This window comes from Lutra lutra, chromosome 15 (assembly GCF_902655055.1).
Source record: "Lutra lutra chromosome 15, mLutLut1.2, whole genome shotgun sequence".
NCBI classification, from domain to species: Eukaryota; Metazoa; Chordata; class Mammalia; order Carnivora; family Mustelidae; genus Lutra; species Lutra lutra.
In genome coordinates this window covers 19,617,142-19,641,274 of record NC_062292.1, presented here as the reverse complement: position 1 = coordinate 19,641,274, position 24,133 = coordinate 19,617,142, and the positions used below count along the sequence as shown (strand labels likewise).

Sequence of the window (24,133 nt, the reverse complement as noted above, 5' to 3'; positions counted from 1 at the left end):
CTCTCCATTGCCATTAAAGCTCTAGGACCCCAAAGTTGAAAACCATAAGAGAATGAAGACCCGGAACCTCATACGAGAAGGGTGATTACCCCCATCATGACGATTGGGATGACACATTATATTTGTATCATGCTTTATACTTATTAGAATTCTTGCCCCAGATTCACCTCATGTGATCATCCTAAACCTCCAACAGAGATAACAAACTTAGGTTCCAGAAGTGTCATGCTCAAGGACATAACGCCGGCTAGTGGCAAGAGTGGAATCAAAGCCCAGATCTTGCTGGTACAAAATAATCTTTTCCATCGCACCAGATACAGAATGACCAATCAATCTTTTTCCCCATCTTTTGCTCATTTTGTTTTGCATTTCTTAATAGATGCATTGATTGGTTTTTTTTTTGTTTTTTTTTTTTTTTTAAGATTTTATTTATTTGACAGAGAGAAATCACAAGTAGGCAGAGAGGCAGGCAGAGAGAGAGGAGGAAGCAGGCTCCCTGCTGAGCAGAAAGCCCGATGTGGGGCTCGAACCCAGGACCTGGGATCATGACCTGAGCCGAAGGCAGCGGCTTAACCCACTGAGCCACCCAGGCGCCCCAACATTGATTGGTTTTAAATATAGTATTTCAGGATCCTGAGACCTTCATCTTGAGTTTCCAGTTTTTAAAATATATTAACCAGCCCAATATCCAATTCCTCTTTATTCACAGTTAACCTCAGTGGACAATGGGCAGACCAAAGCAAATAACGATGCTCTGCATTCACTTCCTTTTTCCTTTTTTATATCACTGCTGGAGGGCATACTGAATGCTTCCCTCAACCAGTAAAATTTCCTCCCATTCATTTATTGGGCCAGGCCTCTCTCCCAGAAAACACCATTAATTCGTTTCCACAGAAGACCTCTCAGAAAGATTGCAGGGACCACAGGATGCAAGCACAAGGCCCAAATGATACCATATATTTAAGAGTATAAGGCTCTAATATCAACTTCAGAAACACATTATGAAGCAAAAGTCTTTCAATTCTTTCAGCACTTTACAAAAGAGCCCTAAGAAAACCAGTCAAGGAGTAATTTTTTTCTGAATCCACAACCACTGAAAGAAGAGCAGATTCTTCATTTCATTCATTCATTCATTGGTTGGGTCTCTCATGCATTCATTCAACATGGAGTTCTGTATTGCCGGGGTGCTCTAGGCCCCAGGGTTTTAGTGGGAACCAGCCAAGTCTCTCCCTTGTAGAGCTTACATTCTAGAGGCAGTAGGAAAGGCAACAAACCCATAAACAAATAATATTATATATTGTTAAGTATAATGAAAAAATAAAAGAAGATCATGGGGAACAGAGCAGAAGCAAGGAAAGCAGCTGAGAAGTGATGACGGAAGCCCAGGTAACAGATGAAAGTGGGCTGATGAAAAATAGTTCGGTTCAACACTTGCCAATAGATTTGATGTCAAGCTTGAGGAAGGGAGAAATTGAGTATTATTCTAAGATTTTTGCCTGAGTAAATGAGTGGCTCACCAGGGGTACGTTGGCTTAGATGGAAAAGACCTTGAGAAAAACAGGATAGGGGTAGGAACATCAAGGATCCTCTCTATTGCTAAGTCAAGTTTGAGGTGCCATCAAAGTGAAGATGTTATTAAAAAAATTAAAAGACAGTTGAGGGGCGCCTGGGTGGCTCAGTGGGTTAAGTGTCTGTTGATTTCAGTTCAGGTCACGATCTTGGTGACGTGAGACTGAGCCTTGCACCAGGCTCTGTGGTTAGTATGGAGTCTGCTTGTCTCTCTCCTATCTCCCTCTGCTCTTCCCTTTTCTCTCTCTCTCTCTCTCCCAAATAAGTAAATAAATAAATAAAGTCTTGAAAAAAAAAAGTTGAGTATACAAGTCTAAAGCTCAGGGGAGAACTCAGGGGTAGAAATACAAATTTGAGGGCGCCTGGGTGGCTCAGTGAGTTAAAGCCTCTGTCTTCAGCTCAGATCATGATCCCAGGGTCCTGGGATCGAGCCCCACATCGGGCGCTCTGCTCAGCGGGGAGCCTGCTTCCCCCCCATCCCCGCCCGCTGCTTGCCTCTCTGCCTGCTTGTGATCTCTGTCTGTCAAATAAATAAACAAAAAATCTTTAAAAAAAGAAAGAAAGAAAGAAATACAAATTGGAGATTCAACAGAATTCAGATAGTATTTAAAGTCATGGAACCAGATGAGTTCATCTCAGGACATGTGTAACCAGAAGGGGTTCAAATTGTTACCTAACTTGGGCAAAGTCTTTAACCTTTCTACAGCCTTTCTGTGCAGGGTAAATACGTATCTGAACATGCTAGGAAATCTGCATGCCACTACACAAATACATGTTGTCGTCAAGCTCCCAAGAAATTAACACCATAGAAAGAGAAATAGCAAAACCAGGAATTGAAAATGTAAATGTCCTGACCATGGTAATAAGTGACCAGTTACCTTAGCAGAGGAGCAAAACAAATTGCCAGCAAATTCCCTGATAGGGAAAATGCCACTGAGGAAAATAAATATAGGGTGTCCCTACCTTCTGGCCCACTGGACAGAGAAAAGATTTTCATTAACAAATGTAGCAAGTGAAAATAGTATGCTGTGAATATTTTTATAGTAAATATTTAATAGTGACTACTTCCAGGGGCTGATTAATTCTTAGAATTTTATCATTACTCTCATAATTAGAAAAAGAAAGTCACACGAAAGGGTGATATAATAAAGAATTATGATTTCTGAAAATCATGCTGATTTGTCATGACATATATAACCAAGAGGGAAAAAAATAGCAACTCGTGGACTATTTTCTAGAAGCTCCAATGTGGCACTTGGAATCACCAAATGACTGATAGACTGATCTGGATAATGTTCTTGCTAAACTGTAATGTGTGTTGGTGAGGTTACAAAGTTGTTGAGGTTTTAAAGTGTAATTATTCTAGAAATTTCAAAGATCCCATACATTTGCCTAGCCTATTATAAACTTAAAAGGTAGACCTTTTCTTCGGATTGAACGCATCAACATGTGTGAACTATTGGAAAGAATTTTTAAAAGCAGCAGACAAATTAAGGATCACAAAACTACTATATTGCCATACAGTAAGAAGAGAGGAAGCAAGATTATTATCTGATCATTTTCTTGCCACATTTTTGCTTATTTTATCTAATTACCCTTGTACCTTATCGATTTAGCCAACTTAACCTATTATACAAGGTTTTATTAGAATACCTAAAGAGTTGCAGCAACAGAAAAGATTTCATATAGTCTTTATGAAATTATAACTACCATTTTTAATGTTACCGCTTGTTTAAAAAATTTTAACACTAAGGAGACCTTGGAGGAAACCGTGGTCATTGCCTTGTTTGAACTAAATGGAAAACCCCTCCTGATTATGTAAAGCTAAAATCTCAACCTGGGGAGAAATAGGTTTTACAACTCTCTGTAAGTCATTGAACATACAGTAGAAGTTAGTTTCTCATGTCCCCTGCTGGTGCTTCCAGTTGTAATTCAAGGTAGCAAGCACCAGATGGCACTGTTGATTCATAACCAGGCAACTGACTGCTTTTCCAGGTTTTAGGCTGAACTTGAAAATCTTTGTTATTAACAAAGTTAAACTTCTTGAGTAACTGAAGAAATTTTAAACATTTCAAATGAAAAAAGAGACCTCTACGCCAATTTAGGGTGTTCCCTTCTTGATGCTATTATACCTTTCCTTAATTGCTGTTACTCTAAATTGAGTTCTCTACATGAGGTTTTTAAATATATAACTACTGGGGCGCCTGGGTGGCTCAGTGGGTTAAAGCCTCTGTCTTTGGCTCAGGTCATGATCCCAGGGTCCTGGGATCGAGCCCCCGCATCGGGCTCTCTGCTCCGCAGGGAGCCTGCTTCTCTCTCTCTGCCTGCCTCTTTGCCTACTTGTGATCTCTGTCTGTCAAATAAATAAATAAAATCTTTAAAAAAATTTTAAAAATAAATAAATAAGTATATATATATATATACCTACCTATAAATATAAATACAAAAATATTGAAGTCAAACATTGGTGGACTTTCAGATGATAATCGCAAGGGTCTCCAAAGGAAAAACTGTCTTCAGCTCTGCTCAAGCAACTTGCCACTAACATCCTAAGGGCAGGACGGGCAAGAAGCAAACAAATTATGGGTCTGGGACTTCACCTCTATGGTGTGCTTAGTACTCACTAATAAAGGCTCTTCTGTCCACTTTGGGACTGAAATCTCCCAGTGTTTCCACCTAAAAACCAGATGTGTCAATATGGCAAGTGCCCCCCCACCCCTAGCAGTTTCTGTGACTATTTGGGCTTATAAAGGGGGGCTGACAGCGACACTGAAAGGTCCCTTGCCTCACCCTTGCAAATGCTCTGCTCTATTCCTCCTGTGGGTCACACAAACAGCCAGCGCCACTGAAATTCACCAAGCTAACAAAAGTTCTCCAAAATGGAAAGTCTTAAAAAGTAATTTTGTTCTTTCAAACACGACATTTTTTTTAAAGAATCTTGCTCTTTTAAGAAAAGATACAAAGGAGCTTCTCAACTTACCACTAACCAAATAAATACAAGTGATAGAGAAAATTTTTTAAAGCTAACATGGAGATTGCCCCTCACCAATTCATTCATTTACTCAATGTGGCAATGTACCATGAATGGTACTCAGAGCAAGTAGTGTGGCAGTGAACAGAAAAGAGTTGGATCCCTGTCTTTAAGAGCCTCCTGCTCAGGGTGCCTGGGTGGCTCAGTGGGTTAAGCCGCTGCCTTCGGCTCAGGTCATGATCTCAGGGTCCTGGGATCGAGTCCCGCATCGGGCTCTCTGCTCAGCAGGGAGCCTGCTTCCCCCTCTCTCTTTGCCTACCTCTGCCTACTTGTGATCTGTCTCTGTCAAATAAATAAATAAAATCTTAAAAAAAAAAAAAAGAGCCTCCTGTTCAGTAGTAACAGAGATGATGTCAGTAATGTAGAAATAATCACTTTAATGTCCCTAATACACCAATCAGCCCAAAGTCTTTTAGAAAATAAGCCTGATATGAACTAATGAAAATTAAACTCACTGATCATGGTATCACAGCAGGGAAGACTGAATCAATGGAGAGTGAGAAAATAATTCAAAAGAACTTATTTTGGTCTTTGGCGTCCGGTCTATTTCACAGAAAGCAAACTGTGTTTCACCACCTAGGAGGTCACACATAGCTGCATATTCATTTTTATGAAGAAAAGCAAATGAATAGACATTGTGGACGCCTGGACAGTTTTCCTTAGATTATTTCCCCTCGCCCCACCCCCCGCAAAGTTCCACCTCATCTGCATCTGCTTTAATAGCTTCATCTTTGTGGAAGTAAAATATCTTACCCAAGAACTATGAATCATCAACAAAATTATAATTTACAAATGCAAACTTAATTTTATCACATTAGAAGAAAGTCTTCCAGGGGCTCCTGGGTGGCTCAGTCTGTTGGGCTTCCAACTCTTGATTTTGGGTCAGATCATGATCTCAGGGTCAGATCAAGACCTGCCTTGGGCTTTGTGCTGGGCATGGAGCCTGCCTGAGATTCTCTCAAACCAAGCCCCCTCTTGGGCTCCACAATCAGCAAGGAGTCTGCTTAAAGACTCTCTCTCCCTCTCCTTTGCCCCTTTCCCCTCTCTCTTCCCTCTTAGAAGGAAAAAAAAGAAGGAGGAGGAGAAGGAGAAGAAAGTCTTCCATTGTAGAAGGCTATTTGATCAAGAACCTCTGTCCAAATTTTAGTCATGAAGGTACCCCAGTCTCCAGTTATCCTGACATTACAGACCAGGTTCTGGTTCCTGCTCTACACCTCACTACCTGTGTACTTTGCTTTCCTCATCTCTCAAATGGAGATGATAGTTATGTGGTGGTGGTACTACATGACTAAGGGAGATATGCCTGTAAAATGCTACTATGCTTTGTGCCTAGTTAAGTACTTGATATATAGTCACTGTTACAACATCCAAATTTCAGTGAAGAATTTCATTAATATATTCATTCGAAGGATCCGAAACCAAAGATGACTCAGACTATAAGAGAGCATCTAGCTTCTCTAAAGAAGCTTTAATCTCCTGGCTTGACCAAACTACATTGTAGGATATGGAAAGAATTAAGCAAATGAGATTACTGGGCCAACAGTGGGCATCTTTAAGGAATCTAAGCAGTTGACAGGAAGCTGGTCAAATGAAGGAAAGTCCCAACCTCCAAAATAACAGAATGCAAGTTCTGCAAACTACAGAACTGCTGACCACAACAACACTCTAGAATAGACCATTAAAATATATGGTCATTTAAAGAATGCTATGGGGGAAGGTATGTGCTATGGTGAGTGCTGTGAAGTGTAAACCTGGTGATTCACAGACCTGTACCCCTGGGGCTAATAATACATTATGTGTTAATTTAAAAATTATTTTAATAAAATAAAGTATAATTATTAAAAAAAATAGTAATAAAGAATACTATGGGGCTGCCACTAGGAATTAGTTAGTCTAAACCATTTCCTTGCTCTCACAGCAGACTAATAAATCTAGAAAATATCAGAGATATACTGTAGCAAGAAAAAGGCCTTTGGCAGTAGGTTTATACTATCCTTTGCACAAGAAGAAAAAATACAGGTTGAGTGATAATATAAACAGATTCATTATATTAAATGATTGCCAAATGCTACTTTTAAGGGATATATATTTTTAATCCAGAAGGAAGTATCTAGTTACTCTAGTTACCAGTCCCTGGGCTTTATATAAATCCTATTTGGGCAACCCCAATTTACTTGGATTAAGACCTAGAGCAACCTTCAAAGAACATCAGTTCCCTAGCAGAAGGAACTTGGCTGGCCCCTGCTCCATCCCTGTCTCCTAACAGGACCCGGCATCCCATGGAAGTTCATAAAATACTTGTTCAATGAATTAAAAATGTGTAAATAATATAAGGTTGAGAGGATGAATAATTACTCTGAATAACTTAATCAGAATCCAGAAGTTCCTCACAGAACAGAATTATGGGTCAAATGAAACCCAGGTAATTTCCCAGAGTGAGGAAACCTTAGCCTTGAGAGTCAGCTAGACTCTGTTTTCAATCTTGATTCTGCCACTTGTCAAGGAGGGAAAGAGAGTTTGTAGGCAGAGAATTGAGGTGAAGTTTCCAGAGGGGAAAAAAAAGTAAGATCCTCCGTGTAAATCCAAAATTGATCAAGTACTTAGAGAAGATACAGTTTTTAGCTGGGGGGGAGGGGGGCATTTAACTGGAGAAATTCCTACTACAAAAATAGAGTTCAGAATAATCAAACATGAGTTTCTATCTGGGCCACGTTTGAGAGTAAAAGGAGACACTGTAAATTACGCGAGGAAAACAGGTGCAAAGTGGGGTTCCCCTCGGCAAACAGGGACACATGATCACACTACTTATAGGACACACCAAAAGCTCTAGACATCTGAGTTGATGACAAGTTAAGTGGATCAACAATTTGCTGTACCTGGTTTAGAAATATATTCATTCATTAAGTGCTTACCATATGCCTGGCACTTTTTGAAATCCTTTTCATGTATTAGCTCATTTGATAGTCACAAAAGTATTCTGAAGTATTGTTATCCTACATACCGTGAAAAAAACGGAAGCACGGAGAGTTTAAGTAACTTGCCCAAAGTTACTAGTCAGCTTACTCCAAGGCTTACGCTAACTGAACAGACAGACTCCAAAACCAGTCGCCTGAGTCTGTGCATTTAACCATCATAACATACAGCCTCGGGCTGCAATGAAATGCACTGACTTGCATTCTGCTAACCAGGCAAAGAAAGAATAGTCTGGATTGCCTCTGTTTCAATCAGAGTACAGCTAGAAACATGGTTTTGATTCGAGGTCCATATTTTTCATAACAACTAGGTAAGCTAGGGTGTATTTAAAAAGGCAAGGAGAGATATGAGACCGTAATACCAGTATACGGATGAGCAAAAGGAACTGTTCAACTTAGAGGAGAGGAGACTTGGTGTGGTATGAGAACAGCTCAAATACAGGATGGCCATGGGGAGGAAAAGTCAGACTCTATTCAGCAGCTTTCAAACTTTTTCTTAATCACTGAGATTCAGTTTACCCACATAGTTAATTGTATGATTAAATAACTTAACTATGCAATCAAGACAAAGGTTTCATGGACACCCTACTACTTATAATATACTCTGATATTTTCTTTTCTATTCTATGCTACTTCTATTCTACCTATTTCTTTGTCTTCTTTTTCTTATTTTCTTTTAATGCAGGTCATATCCAACGAAAATTATTCCACAATCCCTGGATTTTAGCCTAAAATTTGAAAAATGCTGCTTTACAAGCTTCCAAGAAGAGAAACTAAAAAGTGGTAGGAAGATGGTACAGAAAAGTACATTTCAAGTCAACAAAACAACAGCTAAGTAACCGTCGGCATTGTTCAAAATTGCAATGGGCTACTTTGGAACAGAGGGAGTTGCCTCTCACTGTAGGTGATGAAAGTATCTATCCCATCATAGACTGTGGAAAGTATCTATCCCATAGACTGTGGATAGAATAGAAAGGATTCAAATGTTAGTTAAATGGCTAAAATAGAAGAACATGAAGTTTTCTTTCCAAACCCAAGATCTCATTATTCTAATTCACATTTTTGTAATAAAAATAATATTTTCCTTCAACAAAATCCAAGCTACCAAGACATAAGGAAAGAAGGAAGATGGGAGGGAAGAAAAGGAAAGAAGCAGGGTGGGGGGGAAAGGAGACAGGGAAGGAGGATTGAGAAAAAAAGAAACAAAGAAAACCATATAGAATTTAAGTGTTACTACATAAATTTCAAGTTTGCTTCAAAATGAATTCTAAACCCCTACTTTCCCAATTCCAACAAGAATGTAAATTGGGTTCACCCAGAGTACAAGATTCCTGAGTACCCTGCATCAGAAAAAGGAATAAAAAGGCATCTGAAAATCACTCTAGGCTCTATAATTAGCTCTGATGGTTTTCTTTTGGATCATTCTGGATGATCAGATCAGAACAGAAGATTGAGACTGGCTCAGGACCTAACGTGTGAAATAGTGTTCCACGGGGTTCGGTCAATCCTTTTTGACAAGTATACACATTGCAACAATCTTCAAAGGCAACTTCTGGAAGAGCCTCCAAACTCCTTTTGAAGATGCTGCCAGAAAAGCAAGAGAGAAAGTATGAAGAGAAATCTAAATAAGGATGAAATGATGCAAAGGACACGTCCAACATGAAGCTCAATGGGTAAGACTAATAAAGATTAAAAATTCTACTAGACTACTGACCAACCATTCAACTCATAATTTCCGTGGACTTGTTATAAGCACAGAGTGCTCTCTTGCCACCAGATCCCTTGTTTCATCTTCAAAGCCATTTTCCATAATCAAACGCTAACACCACTGGCACAGAGCTAGGGTTGTTCTCGGAGTAAGACGGATGTCTTGGTAGTGAACTTGCCAGGGCTCCCTAAAAGAAATAAGAAAGCCCAAACTGGGGTAAGCGATCCATCCAATACTGCCAGGAGTTCTCTGGATGCTTTCTGCCAGACTCAATTTCCTTACAAGGTTTCAGAGCAAAAGAGTACATGGTCTAGAACAGCCACAATCCAACTGCAGCTCGCTGTGTTTGGTATACAGAGAGATGGCTCCTCGTGAATTAAACAAATAAAATTAAATCAAAGGGTAACCTCAACTGTAAACTCCTCTTTCTGAAAAAATGAGTAATTCAGTATTTATCTTCAATTAATACTATGGGTATATATATTATCAACATGTAAGAGAGAGTCTTTGGGATTTACATACTCAATAAAATAAGTGTTTTAAAAATGAAGTGGAAAGTTAGTTTTTGTTAAGACCATCTGGACATCTTAGAAATCTGAATCCTAAGTTGGACCCATTCCCACATTGCTATAAACTATGCTACAAACTCTCAGATCAGGAATAGAGTCCTTTGTAGAAAGACAAGTCCAGGAAATAAACTGAAGCCAGACTTCAGATTGGCAAGTCAGTGAAGACAGAGACTTGGAAACAGAAGAAAAAGAACAGTGGTTGACATAATTCAGGTAGGCTGGAATTCAAATCATGCTGGGACCCTGGCAACACAGGCCAGCTGGCCCCAAACCAGGCCAGGCACAGTCTAGGGAAACACATACAAGCTCCAGAGGTTTGTCTCCAGGAGGACACTTGCAAGCGCAATATATCACGTCCAAAGACACAGCAAATGCCCTCTTGATTCAGGCAGACACTATGAACGGGAGAATGAACTTAAGGACAGGGCATGGCCATGAAGGTATAGACTCACAGTCATAGCAAAACTTCTGTTTCTAGCAATATTGTGGCCCAAGTACACAGAAAAATCTGGAATTGTTGGATAAAATGAAACAAAGATTTTAAATGCACAAGGAAGTCTAATGTCTCAAGGAAGTAAGGGAAATTATAGCACCGAACAAGAGAAGTACATCAATATAGATATATTACACTGAATGTCGCGAGACTATTTGTTGATACTGATAAGCAAGAAGTTTGGGGCTTTATAGCTGTACAGAAATAGATGATTAAGCCTTGGGTTTGCTTAATGTGGAGAAGTGGGACGGAGTCCCTCCCTGGCCCCCATAAGTCCTCAAAGGGCTACTTTCTTAATAAAAAGAGATGACAAGGAATCTATCTCAGCATAGACTCCCCAGCATCCCCAAACACAAAGTTCAAATTTATTTACCTAACTGAGGCAGGCTCCCCATGGAGCAGGGAGCCCAAAACAGGGCTTAATCCCAGGACCTTGGGATCATGACCTGAGTCAAAGGCAGACTTAACAGAATGAGCCACCCAGGCATCCCAGGAAGAAACACTTTCAAACTCATTTTATGAGGCCAGCACTACCTGATACCAAAGCCAAACAAGCAAACTACAAAAAAAATTACAGGCCAATATCCCTGATGAACACAGATGTGAATATTCATAACAAAATACTAGCAAATTGAATTCAAGAGCACATTAAAAGGGTCATACACCATGATCAAGTGGAATGTATCCCTGGAACGTAAATACTTCAGCATACATAGATCAATGTGGTACACCACATTAACAGAATAAAGAATAAAAATTAGGGGCACCTGGGTGGCTCAGCTGGTTAAGTGTCTGCTTCAGCACAGGTCATGATCCCAAGGTCCTGGGATTGACTGAGCCCCGCATCAGACTCTCTGCCCAGTGGGGAACCTGCTTCCCCTCTCCCTCAGCCTGCCACTCTGCCTATTTGTGCTCTTTCTCTCTCTATCAAATAAATAAATAAATAAATAAACAAAATCTTTTTTAAAAAAGAATAAAAATTGGGATGTCTGGGTGGCTCAGTTGGTTGAGTGTCTGCCTTCCCCTCAGGTCATGATCCCAGCGTTCTGGGATCGAGTCCCTCCTCTGGCTCCTTGCTCAGCGGGGAGTCTGTTTCTCCCTCTGCCTGCCACTCCCACTCTTGTACACACAGACTCTCTCTCTCTCTCTCCAACAAGTAAATAAATAATAAATTTTTTTAAAAAAGAATAAAAATTACATGATCATTTCAACAGATGCAGAAAGGCATATGACAAAATTCAATATCCTTTCATGATTCAGGGTTAGTAAAGAAGGAAGACACCTCAACAAAATAAAGTCCACATGTGACAAATCCATAGCTAACATCATACTCAGTGGTGAAGGAAAAGTCTTTCCTCTAAGATCAGAAAGACGACAAGCTTGTCCACTCTTACCACTTCCATCCACCAGAGCTCTGCAAATCCTAGCCACAACAATTAAGCAAGAAGAGAAATAAAATGCATCTAGATTAGAAATGAAGAGGTAAGGGGCGCCTGGATGGCTCAGTTGTTAAGCGTCTGCCTTTGGCTCAGGTCATGATCCCAGGGTCCTTGGGTCGAGCCCAGCATTGGGCTCCCTGCTCAGCAGGAAGCCTGCTTCTCCCTCTCCCACTCCCCCTGGTTGTGTTCCTTCTCTCGCTGTGTATCTGTCTGTTAAATAAACAAATAAAATCTTTAAAAAAAAAAAAGAAATGAAGAGGTAAAATTATCTGTTTGCAGATGACATAATGTTATATGTAAAAAACCCTAAAGACTCCACAAAAAAAAAAAAAGAAAAGAAAAAAAACTGTTAGAACTAATAAATGAATTCAGTAAAGTTGCAGGATACAAAATCATTTGGATGTCTATACACTAACTATAAGCTACCTGAATAAAATTAGGAAAGCAACCCCATTTACAATAGCATCAAAAACAATAAAATACTTAGAAATAAATTTATTAATTTATTTTTAAGTAGACTCCAAACCCAGCATGGAGCCCAATGTGGGGCTTGAACTCACAACTCTGAGATCAAGTCAAGACCTGAGCTGAAATCAGTACGCAGATGCTTAACCAACTGAGCCACCCAAGTGGTCCTACTTAGGAGTAAATTTAACCAAAAAAGTGAAAGATGCATACACTGTTAACTTAAGACATTGATTAAAGAAATTGCAGAAAACACAAATAAATGGATCCTCCACATTCTTGCATTGGAAAAATTACTATTGTTAAAGTGTCCATATTACCCAAAGTGATCTACAAGTTCAATGCAATCCCTATCAAAATTCCAATGGCATTTTTCACAGAAAGAGAAAAAACTATTTCTAAAATTCATGGAATCACAAAGACTCTGAATAACCAAAGCAATCTTGTGAAAGAAGACTAAAGCTGGAAGCATCACGCTTCTTGATTTTAACCTAAATTACAAAGCTATAGTAATCAGAAGAGTATGGTACTGGCACAGAGACCAATGGAACAGAATAAAAAGCCTGGAAGTTGGCCTATGCATATACAGTCAGGTGGGTAATCTTTGCCAAGGGCACCAAAACACACAACGGGAACAACAGTCTCTTCAACAAAGGGTGTTGGGAAAACTAGACAGACATGAAACAGGACCACTGTCTTACTCTACTCCTAAAAGTTAACTTGAGATGGATTCAAGACTTAAATGTAAGCCTGAAACCATTAAACCCCTAAAAAAAATAGGGAAAAAACTCCTTGGCATTGGCCTTAACAATGATTTTTTTGGATAAGACACTAAAAGTACAGGCAAAAAAAAGCTAAAATAAGTAAATGGGACTACATCAAACTAAAAAGCTTTTGTACAGCAAAAGCAACAATCAATAAATTAAAAAGCTACCTACAGAATGGGAGAAAGTATTCACAAACCATATACTTGACAAAGAGTTAATATCCAAAATATATAAAAACACATAGGATTCTAGAGCACAGAAGCATATAATCCGACTTTTAAAAATGAACAAAAAATCTGGAGAGACATTTTTTCCAAAAACAAACAAATGACTAATAAGTATATGAAAAGGTGTTCAACATCACTAATCATCAGGAAAATGCAAATCAAAACCACAATAAGATATGACCTCATACCTGTCAAGATAACTATTATCAAAAAGACAAAAGACAAAAAATGTTGATAAAGATGTGGAGAAAAGGGAATCCTTAAGCACTGTTGGTGGAAATGTTAACTGGTGTGTATGATGGGACTGTATTGGTAGGAATGCATATTGGTGCAGTCTTTATGGAAAACAGAATGGTAGTTCCTCAAGAAATTAAAAACAGAACCACCACATGATCCAGTGATCCCATTTCTGGGTATATATCAAAACAAACAAACGAATCCTGAACTCAGTATCTTGAAGAGGTATCTGCACTCCCAGCTTCACTGCAGCATTATTTACAACAGCCAAGATACAGAAACAACTTAATGTCCATCAAGAGATAAACAGATTTAAAAAATATGGAGTATAGGGGCGCCTGGGTGGCTCAGTGGATTAAAGCCTCTGCCTTCGGCTCAGGTCATGATCTCAGGGTCCTGGGATCGAGCCCCGCATCGGACTCTCTGATTAGCAGGGAGCCTGCTTCCCTTCCTCTCTCTCTCTCTGCCTACCTCTCTGCCTACTTGTGATCTCTGTCTGTCAAATAAATAAATAAAATCTTTAAAAAAAGATGGCGTATATTCAATGGTATATTATTCAGCCATTAAAAAAAGGAAATCCTGCCATCTGCAACAATATGGATGAACCCCGATGGCATTATGTTAAGTAAAATAAGCCAAAGACCAACACTGTATGGTATTACTTATATGTGGAATCTTTTTTAAAAAGAATAGAAAAGAAAATAAAGAAAAACTTGATTTCACAGAAACAGAATGAAATGGTGTTACCAAGGATTGGGGGGAGGGGTAAACGGAAAGATGCAGGTCAAAGGACACAAACTTTGAGTTATAAGATGAGTAAGTTCTGAGGATCTAATGTAGGGCACTGCACGGTTACTATAGTTAATAACATAGTATTGTTATATGTTATTTGGATACTTATATTCTTGAAAGTTGCTGAAGGTAGGCCATAAGCATTCTCACCACAAATCCAAATAAACAAAACCCCAGAATTAACTATTAGTTGATGAATGTCTTAATTACCTTCATCTTGCTAATCATTCCACAATGCCTATATTTATAAAATCATCACATTTTATACTTTAAGTATATATAATCATACGTGTCAATTAAAAAGTTGGAGGGACAGTCTATAAGCAAATAATACGAATAATCATATTGGCTTTGTTGATACTCTGTATTTGAAATGTTTTTCTACTGTTAGAAAATTTTTATACTACCTATATAGTTCAGGAGCCCAGAGATGAGAAATTGATACTGATATTAAAATTGATATTAAAGCCCAGAGATAAGAAATTGATATTAAATTCTAATTGATATTAGAAATATGCTGGAAACACAACTTCTAATATATAGAAGTATAAAAATTAAAAGCAAATTCTTCTGGAGCACTGGTTCTCAACCATAACTGGGGAGAGGTTTTTTTTTTGTTTTTTTCTTTCTTTTTTTTTTCCCTTTAATAACCATGGAGCTTGAAAAACACTAATGTGTAAGTCTCATAGTATCTGAGTTACCTGGTCTGGGGTTCCAGCTGTCATTCTAACTTTTAAAGGCTCACCAGGTGATTCTAACAGGCATGCAGCAAAGATTGAGAACCACTGCCGTGGCACGTATCTTTAGTGCAGACCACACAGGATTCCCACCAAGCATGACTTAAAAAACAAAGTTTACAACACCCAAAGGTACAATTCACCATAAGCAAGGGTAGGCAGAAATAACAAAAAGCACAGTTAAATTCCCAAGAACACTAGGTAATAGAATTACTTGTTACAGACTACATAGCAATAACATTTAAAATAATTAAAGATTAAAAAGATCAAAAATATGAAAATAGAGAAAAGTACAGAAACTAAATATATATATTCAGTGACTCAAAAAAAAACAACTCAGTAAGTGGATTAAACAGCAAATTGACAGACGTGTAGAGAAAAGTGGAGCGCTAGAGGACTGACTTGGAAGAGGTGTCTGGAATGCAGCAGTGACAGATGAACAGTAGGAATGACAGCCGAAAACTTAGAGTCATGTAAGAAGGTTCGATGAATACCTAATCAGTGTTCCAGAAGAAGAGAAAAGAAAGAACAGAGGAAACAAATATTTCTAATATTTTAAGTGTTCAAATACTTCTGAGTATTTTCCAGAGTTAATGAAAAATAAGAATCACCAAATTTGGATTTCAGGCAGACTAAAGAAAACTGAATCCACACCTAAACACATCATGTTAAAACTATAAAACATGAAAGGCAAGAATAAAAGAAAAGGTAATACTTACAGTGAAACAATGAGACTGACAACAGCCTTCTTGACAGCAAGCACTTAGAGGATTGTCTGAGCTCACCATATCCTCCCCATACTGAGTCCATGGCCATAATATTTTCTCTGAGCTTCCACATACTCTTGTCCTAACTCAAGGATGGGACTGGACTGAGCTCAGCTCAGCACTATCAGTTATTTCGTTTGGAAGAGACTGGCGTAAGAGGGAGTTGGAAGCAATTAAGAAGCTAATTATCAAATTTCTTGATAAGCATGGTGCTTGCTCTTGGAGATTTATTGTGGGTTGGTTATGCAAATGAAGAAACAGAACTACAGAATCCCATCCACTGTTTACTCCCATCCTGTCAAACGACAAGCGTAAGAGAAACTAGTCTTTCTGAATTGCTATGTCAACTACTTGTTTACATTGACAATAGCCAAGCGTTCGCAAGAACGCAGAGTGATTGAAATGTTCATATGTTGCCCGTGGGTATATAAAATAATAACTACTTTGATAAAAAAGTTTGACAGTTTTTAGAAAGTTGAGACACATTTACCATACAACCCAGCAATTTCACTCTTAAGCATTTGTCCAAGAGGAATAGAAACCTACATCCACACAAAGACTTGGACAGGCATGTTCAGAGTACCTTTTCCATAAGAGCGCCGAACTAGAAACAACACAGATGTCCATCAACAGATGAATAGATAAATTATAGCGTTCTATACAATGGAATATTACTCAGTATTAAAAAAGTAACAAGCTACTGATATACACAATCACATGGATAAATCTGGAAAACATTACACTGAGCAACAAGTGAAAGACACCAAAATTCATACTTTATGATTCCATGTATGTGAAACTTGGGGAAAAATAATATCTAATCTATAGTAACAGCAAAAAGATAATACTTCCCTAGAGCCATGAAGGAGCCATGGGGAAGGAAGGGGCCCAGGAAAAATTTGGGGTTAATGTGAATGTTTTATATTTTTATTGTGATGGTGGCAACATGAGTATATCCATATGTCAAAACTCATATAACTGAACACACAATGGGTACATTTTATTATATAAGTTATACCTCAGTGAAGTTGGTTCAGCTTGGGTTGTGGTCCTGGGGTCCTGGGATCGATCCCCACGTCGGGCTCTCTGCTCAGTGCGGGCCTGCTTCACCCTCTCTGTCTGTCTGCTGCTCCCCCTGCTTGTGCTCTCTCTCTCTCTCAAATAAAGATCTAAAAATATAAAAAATAAAAAATTTTTAAAACTTTCTTTCCTCTGACAGAAACATTTTCAGCTGTTTTCCCACACTTACCATCTTACCATGACACTTTTCCTAGCCTGCTTGACTTTCTTGACTTCATCATTTCCTCACTTTTGAAATTTAACTTTTCCCATTTATCTTAAGACTAGTTCACAAATTTGAAATTATTTTCTTTTTGCTCAAAATGTAGGATGTGATGGAGCAATAATGGTATCAAGAAAAGAGTTTCAGAGGGCTCTGGGTTCAAATCCCAGCTCTGCCAGTTACTAGCTATCTTATCTTAGCATTAGTCACTTTGAACCTTGGTTTTGTTATTTGTAAAATGGAAATTGTAATAATACGCACCTCTTAGGGATGTCAGGCATGTAAACTTTTTGGCACAAAGGAGGCATTCAGTAAGTGTTCCTCTGGGTTCAACGAATGGTATTTTCATTTAAATTCTTTAGCATTTATATTATAAGATAGCCAGAGGAATTAAATAAAACTTAGTGAACTTAGTTAAGCAGAATCTCTACCTAATAGTGACTTAAGTGAAATGGAATAAGTACACAAAACAATGTCACTCAAAGCTGCCTATGAGCCAGGGCCCACCCAGAGACTGTCACCAATGTCAACAAGGTAAGTACAGAAATTGAAAGTAAGTACTTAGAAACTTTTATAGAAATTTGATATGACCCTGTATAACTTATATCAGGAAAAGTGATTTAGAGTTTAAATCTTGCATGGGAGAAAGTTCTAGGATAATTGCTCAGATTAAGGAACTCGAGCCAGAATGCAAAACCACACACTATTTCCTTCATCGAGAAAACCTTACTAGGGAAAAAAGTCAGCCCAGCTAATCACTTTGCTTAGTGACACATTAAAAACTATGAATTATACAGGGGTGCCTGGGTGGCTTCATCGGTTAAGCGGCTGCCTTCAGCTCGGGTCATGATTCCAGGGTCCTGGGGTTGAGCCCTGCATCAGGCTCCCTGCTCAGAGGAGAGCCTGCTTCTCCCACCCCTCTGCCTGCTACTCCCCTACTTGTGCTATCTCTCTGACAAAATTTTTTAAAAATCTTAAAAAAAAAAAAAAGATGAAATGAATCATTTAAAAAACACTACAGGGGCGCCTGGGTGGCTCAGTGGGTTAAGCCGCTGCCTTCGGCTCAGGTCATGATCCCAGGTCCTGGGTTCGAGCCCCGCATCGGGCTTTCTGCTCAGCAGGGAGCCTGCTTCCTCCTCTCTCTCTGCCTGCCTCTCTGCTTACTTGTGATTTCTCTCTGTCAAATAAATAAATAAATAAAATCTTTAAAAAAATAAATAAATAAAATAAATAAAAAACACTACAAATTACATAAATGCTAATGCATTACATTTGAAATTATTCTGTTTATGTGATAATATGGAAGTTGATCATAAACAACAGCTTTACATACTGGGTTACAATGTTCATAAGTTCTGTAGAGAATGTTGGAACTGATGAATAAATGCTCAGAATTACTGCTGGATAAGAAACCAGTTTGGGCCCAAGTTTTAAAGAAAAAGTATATTAGACATTCGGATTTGCCTATTTGTAATCTTTGCTATGTTAATAACCTTAGTATTTCCAAACATGGAAGAAATTCAACATGTTTTTCAATAGCAGATGACTGAAAAGTCAAAATAAATATGAGAAGTGTGGAAAAACAGAGTTTCCAGAGATGGTTATGTCATGTTTCATAATTTTAACAACTATTATCAATGCCATAGATAATAATTTTGATAGAGAATCTATGCATAGGGAATTCAAGGAACCATAAACTAGTCCTTTCATCAAAAGATAACTTAAATTTAATACAACTACAGGATAAAATATTGGAAACGGCAACTGATGAATTTTGAAAATATAGTATCACTTGCTTTATTTTTTTAAATTGTTAAAAATGAATACCTTGAGCTTGTGAAATTGCTTTAAAACCTCTTCTTCTGGGGCACCTGGGTGGCTCAGTGGGTTAAAGCCTCTGCCTTCGGCTCAGGTCATGATCTCAGGGTCCTGGGATCGAGCCCCACATCGGGCTCTCTGCTCAGTGGGGAGCCTGCTTCCCCCTCGCTCTCTGCCTGCCTCTCTGCCTACTTGTGATCTCTCTCTCTGTCAAATAAATAAATAAAATCTTAAAAAAATAAAATAAAATAAAATAAAACCTCTTCTTCTATTCCTATTAGCATACCTCTTAAACTGGCTTTCCCTATTCTAATGCTACCAAAATAAACACAGAATCAGTCTAGATACGATTATATCCTGCAAATAGCGTTGTCATCAGTTGGACCTAGATTCAATGCAGTAACAAGCAAGAAGCAAGTTGGTTGGTCACAATAAAGACTTTATAAGTCAATATATTGATGTTCACAAACTGCATATTTAGGACATTGAACATTGCTATATCTTTCAAAAGCTTTTTGTTTAATATAATTGTTGAATATAATAATAACAACAGTGATTCTCTATTCTAGTCATCTACACATAACACTTTCAATAAACAACACATATGGTTTTGGTAATTCTTTTTTTCTTTTTTTCTGTGTTATGTTTGTTCTGTTCATATTTACATAAAGACAGACATATAGACAAATGGGACAAAAATAACACAAACCCACACACATACGGTCAAATGATCTTTGGTAGGGCCAAGGTGCCAAGAATGAGCAATGGGGAAAGGATAGCTCTTCAACAAATGGTGTTAGGAAAACTGGATATTCATATGCAAAAGAATGAAATTGGGGGGCACCTGGGTGGCTCAGTGGGTTAAGCCTCTGCCTTTGGCTCAGGTCATGATCCCAGGGTCCTGAGATCAAGCCCCGCATCAGGCTCTCTGCTCAGCGGGGAGCCTGCTTCTCCCTCTCTCTCTGCCTGCTCTCTGCCTACTTGTGATTTCTCTGTCAAATAAACAAATAAAATCTTTAAAAAAAAATGAAATTGGACCCTTACCCTAAACCATGCACACACACCAAAAAAAACCCAAAATGGATTAAAGAGTTAAACATAAGACCTGGAACCATAAAACTCCTAGAAGAAAACACATGGGGAAAGCTTTGTAGCACTGGTCTGATCAATGATTTCTTGAATATGACATCAAAAGCATGAGCAACAAAAGCAAAAATAGACGGGTGTTCCATTTACATTTATTGAAATGTGATTTAAAACTTTCATATCTTTTGATCTGTTTATGTCTTTTAATTATTTGTAAAATGAGCTTATGATGTCTATGTCTTTTTTGTTCATTTTTCTATGAAATCACTTTCGTTGAATTTTACAAAATGATCAGTGTACGATGGTTGGTAAACTGCAATCGGTCCTTCCCCATAGACGGTCTGAAACCTTTTTTAGAGCATCTGTACAGATTCTGGGAGTAAAGATGGTGCCTTCACCCCGCACTGTGCTTCAGTTTTAGGAGTTACTAAAGTTTCCTAAATTTTAGGAGTTACCTCTCATTCTAAGTATTTGCTGTTATTTACCTGGGACATCGGAGGAAACTGACATGGAGGAATTCTGCAAATCTGTGGATTTAACAAATGAACTGTGGTCCAACAGAAAGTTTCCTCCTGGTAAGACTGTGCTGCCACCCTGTGGCCTTTCCATTTATGACCCCAAGCGAGGACATCCATCCTTTGCTTTTTTTTGGTCTTCTTTTCCTCTCAACCCTAACACTTATCTTGTCCCATCTGTCCTACCTAATTCTCTGTGAGACCCATGAAATCTACTGAATTCTCTCCTCTCCTTCTTTTCTTCAGTGTAGGTAGCTTCTTACAGCTACATAAATGTGGGCATTATTATTGTCTACCAAACCCACTATGAAAGCAGTGAATTATATAATTAACTGGCCATGTGTCTTCAAATAAAAGTTAAAAAAAAAAAGGCAATCGGGGCGCCTGGGTGGCTCAGTGGGTTAAGCCGCTGCCTTCGGCTCAGGTCATGATCTCGGGGTCCTGGAATCGAGTCCCGCATCGGGCTCTCTGCTCAGCAGGGAGCCTGCTTCCCTCTCTCTCTCTCTCTCTCTCTCCCTCTCTGCCTGCCTCTCTGTCTACTGTGATCTCTCTCCATCAAATAAATAAATAAAAAATCTTAAAAAAAAAAGGCAATAAAATATAAGTTATCCAAGTCACCTTAGAGGTAGCAACTAGCAACACACAAGCCATCTTAGATACACCCCATATTGGGAAGCCAGAACACAGATTAGAAACAATTTTTAGAGTGTTAACCTGAATAAAGGTCTTTAAAAAAAAAAAAATATATATATATATATATCAGTATGAGAGAGTTTGGTCTTTGCAAAGCTTTTTCATCATAATGTCATATTACTTTGATAGAGATAATATTCACTGTAACTCATCTGACTGAAGATGAAGGATGGCAAGGTAACAAAGGAAGACAGAGGAAAGGAGTCTGTTTGGGGAAATAGATGTTTCTTCAAAGTTCTCCCTTCCTGTATATATCAATTTAGCAGTAAGAATTGTGAGCAGGAACCCCATGATCAAAGTCCTTCATTTTCTTGTGGCTAGACTCAATTTTAAAAATAATTTTTGTGTGGGCACCTGGGTGGCTCAATCAGTTGAGCACCTGCCTTGGCTCAGGTCATGATCTAAGGGTCCTAGGATGAGCCCTGCTCTGTTCAGTGGGGAGTCTGCTCTCTCTGTCTCCCTCTGCCCCTCCCCCTGCTCATGGGTTCACTACCCCCACACACAAATAAAATAAATAAAATTTAAAAAATCATTTGTGCAACTTAAATGAAGCTTTGTGAAGCCGATCTTCCTTTGGAATTTTCCTACACCTAAGAGATGCAAAAAATGGTGGCTCATGTGAAACAATAAAACCGGACCTTTATCTCACACCATATACAAAAACCAACACAAAATTAAAGACAAATGTAAATGGTGAAACTATAAAACTACTAAAAGAAAAGAGAAGTGTTCTTGACATTGGTCTTGGTGATGAATTTTTGAATATGATATCAAAAGTAGAGGCATCAAAAGCAAAAATAAGGGTGCCTGGGTGGCTCAATCGGTTAAGCATCTGACTCTTGCTTTCGGCTCAGGTCCTGATCTCAGATTCATGGGACGGAGCCCCATGTTGGGCTCTGCACTCAGCGCCAGTCTGCTCAAGATTCTCTGCCTCTCCCTCTCCATCGGCCCTTCTCCCTGCTCTCTTGCTCGCTCTCTCTCTCTCCCTCTAAATAAGCAAATAATTTTCTATAATAAAGCAAAAATAGGGGTGCTTGTGGCTCACTTGGTTAAGCATCTGCCTTCAGCTCAGGTCATGATCCCACGGTCCTGGGATCGGGCCCCACAGAGGGCTCCTTGGTCCATGGGGAGCCTGCTCCTCCCACTCCCTCTGCCCCTCCCCACACCTCACTTGCACTCATTTCTCTCTCTCTCCCAGATAAATAAATAAAATCTTTAAAAAAAAATCTTAAAAAAAATCAAAAATAGACAAGTAGGACTACATGATGCTAAAAAGCTTCTGCACATCTGAAGAAACTTAATCAACAAAGTATAAAGGCAACCTACAGATGGTGGGAGACATTTGCTAACAAATTTGCTAATATTTGCTAACCCCGTTGAGGGGCTAATATCCAAAATATATAAGGAATGTGTGTAATCGCAAAAAGAAACCAAATAATTTGACTTTTTAAAAGATTTTATTTATTTATTTGAAAGAGAGAGAGAATGGGGGGGGGAGGTCAGGGGGAGAAGCAGACTCCCTGTGGAGCTGGAAGCCTGATGCAGGACTCGATCCTGAAACTCCAGGATCATGACCTGAGCCAAAGGCAGTCGCTTACCAAACTGAGCCACCCAGGTGCCCCAAACAATCTGATTTTAAAAACGACAAAGGAGGGAGCCTGGGTGGCTCACACCCAAACCACCTCACACCTGTTTGGATGGCTATTATCAAAAGACAAAAGAAAACAAGGGTTGGTGATGACACAGAAAAGGGAGCTGTTAGTTGGAATATGAAATGATAGAGCCATTATGGAAAACAATATGGCAATTCCTCAAAAAATTAAAAATAAAACTACCATGAGATCTGGCAATCCCATTTCTGGGTATTTATCCAAAAGAAATGGAATCAGTATCTCAAAGATATGATATCTGCACTCCCATGTTCACTGCAGTATTATTCACCAGAGTCAAGGTACAAAACAACCTAAATGTCCATAGACAGATGAATGAATAAAGAAGATGTGGTACACACATAAAATGATATATTATTCAGCCTTTAAAAAGAAATCCTAGCATCTGCCACAACGTGGATGAACCTGAAGGACATTATGTTATGTGAAATAAGCCAGAAACAGGGCACCTGGGTGGCTCAGTGGGTTAAGCTGCTGCCTTCGGCTCAGGTCATGATCTCAGGGTCCTGGGATCGAGGCCCGCGTCGGGCTCTCTGCTCAGCGGGGAGCCTGCTTCCCTCTCTCTCTCTCTCTCTCTCTCTCTGCCTGCCTCTCTGTCTACTTGTGATCTCTCTCTGTCAAATAAATAAATAAAATCTTAAAAAAAAAAAAAAGAAAGAAGCCAGAAACAGAAAGACACATATTGCATAATGTCATTTTTTTTTATTTTTTTTTATTTTATTTTTTTTTTTTGCATAATGTCATTTTTATAGGTGGAATCTAAAATACACTCGCAGAAGCACAGAGTAAAATGTTGATTGTCATGGGCTGGGGCAAGGGGGAACTGGAGTAATGTTGGTCAATAGGTATAAAGTTTCAGTTATGCAAGATGACTAAGTTCTGGAGATCTAATGCACAGCATGGCGACTACAGTTAACAATACAATATTGTTTACTTGAAATTTGCTAAGAGGGCAGATCTTTCATGTTCTCATGCAAACCCCCCAAAAAGATAACTCTATGTGGTTATAGATATGTTAATTATCTTGATTGCTGTAACCATTTCACAGTGTATATCAAAAGATCAAGCTGTACACCCTAAATATACACAATTCTTATTTGTCAGTTAAATCTCAATAGAGCTGTTTTTAAACCTGGTGGCTATGTGGGATTGCCTAAACCTGAAATTACCCTAAAATCCAATTGGTAAATATGTCAGTGGATAGAAACTCATTTTTAAGGGAATTTTTTTAAAGGTTTATTTATTTATTTGAGAGAGAGAATCTTGAGCAGACCCCATACTCAGCACAGAGCCTGA

General features: G+C 38.7%; 1 protein-coding gene across 2 annotated transcripts in view; it reads right to left on the bottom strand.

Annotated features, from left to right (window-relative positions):
• The window catches only part of RGL1 (ral guanine nucleotide dissociation stimulator like 1), a 255,851-nt gene that overhangs the window by 211,574 nt on the left and 20,144 nt on the right, over positions 1-24,133 (bottom strand). For both annotated transcript variants that reach the window (XM_047704124.1, XM_047704126.1), the window contains exon 2: positions 16,792-16,942. The gene's annotated coding sequence lies outside the window, so the exon portion shown is untranslated. The remainder of the gene's footprint in view (positions 1-16,791; positions 16,943-24,133) is intronic.